Source organism: Lolium perenne, chromosome 6 (assembly GCF_019359855.2).
Source record: "Lolium perenne isolate Kyuss_39 chromosome 6, Kyuss_2.0, whole genome shotgun sequence".
NCBI classification, from domain to species: domain Eukaryota; kingdom Viridiplantae; phylum Streptophyta; class Magnoliopsida; order Poales; family Poaceae; genus Lolium; species Lolium perenne.
The window spans coordinates 114,504,051-114,508,940 of NC_067249.2; the positions used below are offsets into that span (position 1 = coordinate 114,504,051).

The window sequence follows — 4,890 nt, forward strand, 5'->3', positions numbered from 1 at the left end:
CTCGCTAGTGTTCTAGGCTCGCGTCTCTAGTACGGTCTAGCCTAGGACCAGCACAATATCGTTGTTGAGCATACTTTCAATATTGCATTGCGGTTTTGACAATTGTTGTTTGGTACCATATTAGCCTTCCTACAGCTCTACATATTGTCTCCACGTGCACTGTGTCGACACCTGGTAATCGCTTTGGCAATCTTTGGAGACGCTGATCCTTGTTGGTTGCCGTATCACCTTCCTCCTGTTTGGTAAGAACTTGTAAGAGCTTTGTATTTTGCTTGACGAATTGCGCGTGAACCACCATATTCCGTAGTTTGTAGGCATATACATTTGTGCTTTTTGTGTACTAACCATGTCAGGACCTGTTGATCCGGCCGCTGTTGACCCGGCCAAGATGACTAGTGAGGCATTGCATGCTCACTTCACCCACCTTTTGGGAGGGCATGCACGCGACACCGATGCGCGCATTGGTGACGTGGATGCCAAACTCACTAACGCGTTGGACAAGCTGGATGGCCTCGAGGCAGCTTTCAACTCCAAGCTCGACGCCAAGTTCCAGGAGCTTTTGACTCGGTTGCTGCCACCTCGCGACAACGTGCGACGACGCGCACGCCGCGTTCCTCGTGCAGATGTGCCTGCGGGTACCGCTCCTGCTGCAGCAGCCGCACCAGACGCGCCTTCTGATGAAGGATATGAAGACTATGAAGGGGATGAGGACGAGCTCGTAGATGAGAACGTGCTGGATGGCGAGGAAGTCGAACAACCTGCACCTGGTCGTCCACGAAAACTGAACCGCAACGCTCGCCCACCTTCACGGCTGGTATGTGATGATGATCATGTTGCTAAACTTAAATTGAATATTCCGCCATTTGAGGGTAGATATAATCCTGATGCATATCTTACATGGGAATTGGAAGTAGAACAACACTTTGCATGTTTAAAATACCCTGATCAGTTGCGTGTTAGTGCTGCTACTTGTGAGTTCAAAGATTTTGCTTCTATTTGGTGGTCTGAACATTGTAGAGCAAATCCTGCTAATATTCCTACTTCTTGGGTTGGTTTAAAACTTGCTATGCGTACTCGTTTTGTTCCTCCACATTCTCAGCGTGATTTGCTTAAGAAATTGTCTCGCTTAGAACAAGGGAAAAATTCTGTAGAAGACTATTATCAAGAATTGCAAACTGGTATGATTCGTTGTGGTGTTGTAGAGGATAATGAGGCTATGCTTGCACGTTTCTTTGGTGGTTTGAATAAAGAGATTCAGCATATCTATAATATCTATAAAGTTGATCCCCACTATGTGTATTTAATGTTTGCAAGCTGCTTCCACAATAAGCCACGTCACCTCAAATAACCATAGCCATTTGATCAAATATAGATGCACTGGATTTTTGTCCATGATCACGTTTAACTATCCAGTCCTCGTGATGAAGTGTGAAGCCATCCTTCAAGAAACAAAACGACGAGAGAGACCCTCTTTCTCTCCCCACTACCGCCTGTAAACGTATTGCCTTCCAATTTTAATTGATTGGAAGCTATACGGCTGCCAAGGTATTACATAATAATAACCTACGTAATCTCCCCCCGGTGCAAGCTTTTCATCTCCACTACAGCTTCTCTAGCTCCTTTGCACGGCGGATTGCTCTCAGGCAACGTTGCCATTGGAGTGTGCATAATCTGACACCAGGTAATACTACAGATCGTTGCTGCAAGTAGAAACAGTTCTGCAGGTCATAATACTACCGATCGTCGCCACCCAGCGCCTGGTCGTCGGCACCTGCCAGACTCCCTACACGTCGCCGTCACACTCTTCGCCGCCTAGCGCCTGCTAGCGGTCGCCGCCTGGAACCCCGCTCATCGCTGCCGTGCTCTTCGCCGCCTTGGTCGTGGGCTGCCCTCCGGCACATAGCGCGCAAAGGAAAGGACTGACGGATTGTCAACGATGCGTGAGAAGCAAGGTGAGGCGCTGGTCGGGCTGCAGTCCTGCTTCCTTTTTATTCTTCTGAACTTGCCTAATTATCTACTATATTAAAGAGTAACACACATCTTTTTTGTAAGAATTTTGAGGTCTTATCTGAATTAACCTCAGGTTGACACGTCTACTGTTTGAGTTGATTGATTACCGAAGGGTTTCTTCTGTGTGTAATTTTGGTTCCCCTAGGAATTTTCGGTGGTAGTTTCACTTCCTTTGGTATTTAGGTTGGTCTTCTATTTGGGTGCCTATAGCCACGTACAGAACCGCTTTAGCTATCTCTGTTTTGTCTCCCCACGTGGCCTCTCTCGACATTTCCCCAAGTCCCCAATCGTCTCTGTTCCTGGCCTCTCCCGGCGTCCATAAGGGCGGCGCGGCCCGTGGGGGCGCCTGGCGCGGCGGGCTGTGACAATGGTGGTGCAGGCGTGCACTGAATGGCGCTGAGGGCCTATCCCTTTGTGGTGTTGCAGCAACCTTGGGCCGCGCAGCCAGAGTCCAACGGGGCGACGACTGCGAGCGCTGCCCGCGTCGGCCATGCCTTCTCCTCCTCCGTCTCATAGGTCTTCGCTCGGCTTCGTGGTGGTGGAGGTGCTGCTGGTGGATGTGCCCGTGGTGGTGATTGCACGCGCCGCGCTGCCCGCGACGCCCACATGCCTACATCGCCGTCCTCCCTCCCGCAGCCTCCACTACTTCGAGGATGTCGATCAAATCGGCGACGGAACCTACGGCTTGGTACATATACCCTACTTATTTCTTCCTCTCAACAACAATTCGTTGATCCAGAATCTGATTTTGTCGCCACTGGCCGTTGTGAAAGTCACCCTCAATAAGATCCGCGCGAGTAGGTGGTCTCTAGGCACGGACGCGGGATGCGTGAACGTCGGGTTGCTGATCCCCCCGGCGACCAGCCTCCAGTATCCGGTCTGCACCAGCTCCATGTATCCCCCTATCCACCAGGTCCGCATCTCTGATCTGTTTCTTGGCCCCCTCTAGGATCTTTGATGGGTCTTGCCAATTTGCACGGCTTGGTTGATCTCTACAGTAGGCAATCTGGGTTCCTTGGTCTGAAAAGTTAGTTTGGCCATGTTGTACACACAGTCAAGTCAGAAATTTTGTAGTTCTTGCGTGACTATGACACTGTATCATGATAAATCTAGATAAGAAGAAGTTGTAGCTGAGTTCAGCAATCTGGAATTTGATGTGTGGAGTCTAATCTGTTTGAATTGAATCTGGTAAGCCTCCCAATGCAGCAAAGTTGTTTCCATATTATTACTCGAATACTGCTCAGATAGTAGGTGTGACCGGCAATTTGGAGCAGTACATGCCAACATGGACTGCTGCAAGGAGCCGGGGCTAGGCCTCGCCTTGAACAACTTACACAAGGACTAGATTGAGACCATGATGCGCTTTATCCATCCAAGAACATGTTATTTTCTTCCCAGCTCCAATCGTTCTCCCTTCATCTGCATTCTCATTATTTCTAGCTGTTGGGCAATATGCTCTCGGTACTCGATGGTATTTATTAAATCTTACCATTTTTGAAGGAACTGGAGATAGAAAAACCCTTGTTTAGATAAAAGGATATAAATTAGCTCAACCTGTGAAACAAAATATAGTCAAAGTAGAGATAGGTAATTATTTCGAATCTTAGTTTTGCTTACCATCCTATAGTTTCGTTTTTGCTAATTGTGTGCACTGATAAATTTTCACACGATGATGCAAATAATTGTTTGCCGACAGGCACTGTGTGGGTAGGAAATCTGTAGATCTTATATAATAATTGTGCAAATACTGATATTTGTTCAGAAGCTTTTAAGCACTGTTCTACCAGAATTGTGCCCATTTTCCTTATTATTGTCTCTAAATACTTTTTCCCTTTATAAAGATTGTATTTTTTTTCCTTTTGCTCAGATTGGCAATGCTTGATTGTGTGTGTACTGACCTGTAAAAGAAGGTGAAGTGACCATCATATGTGGTGCTGAATTCAGGTATATACATTCATTCTTCATCTATTTTCTTTCACTGTTTGTTCAAAGCAAGAAAAAATGATGCAAAGGAATTCCATGTAGTTGAACATACAAGTTGACGTTTCAGTTATGTTTGCTATATAACATTTTTAGGAATATATATAGTCTACATAGCCTGCCACCTGTATTTGTGATTTACCTTTTTTATGTTCATGATTATTCACTATTATAATTTGCAAAAGGCAAAATGTCAAATATTTGGAGAGATGGTATCATTACCCATCAACATTTTAGAGCCTACCACGTAAATGATCTATAACTCAATATCATCACTTTATCAGCATATCACAATTTCCTGCAACTTGAATGCTGATCTTTGTAGTTGCACGCCATACAGGATATTTCATGTTTTATAGTGTTTACTTTCTTATCTTAGTGCAGTATTATCACTTCTGTTTATGCATCCAGTACAAGTTTGTTGCTTATTTTTCCAACCATCCATAAAGAGCTTCTCATTGGTTTTACTGCTTGCATAGGAAATGGTGATAATGTAAGGATCGGGGACTCACTGAGGAACATGCATGATATAGTTTTGAAGTGTTTGTTGTTTCAGTTTTGAAGTGTTTGTTGTTTCAGAAATTCACTCGAACATACCCACAAAATGTATCTGTAAGTTTGATGCCTTTCCTTGAGACTTTCTGCAGAAACCTTCTTTCACCTATTACAGGCTTGGCATTTTTGTACTCCAAATAAAATCGGAACGTCATATAGTTAGCTAATCTGCAACTCTGCACATTTTCTGACTTAGGTCATGACCTATGATTTTAAGGAGGATAGGATTGCACAATTGCACAGGTCCGCACTCGGGTTCCAAGAAAACAAAAGGTTCTTAATTACCAGATAACCCATCTAGCTACGCCTGCAGCAAATAAGGTAGCCTTGAAAGATAAAGCATCT

The 4,890-nt window shown here is 45.2% G+C and overlaps 1 long non-coding RNA gene across 1 annotated transcript; it reads left to right on the forward strand.

Moving 5' to 3' along the window:
• The first annotated feature begins 2,281 nt into the window (after positions 1–2,281).
• Positions 2,282–4,527, forward strand: LOC127326065 (uncharacterized). Its single transcript, XR_007867562.2, has 4 exons — positions 2,282–2,698; positions 2,784–2,923; positions 3,878–3,954; positions 4,470–4,527. It is a non-coding gene; the product is annotated as an uncharacterized lncRNA (long non-coding RNA).
• The last annotated feature ends 363 nt before the right edge of the window (positions 4,528–4,890 follow it).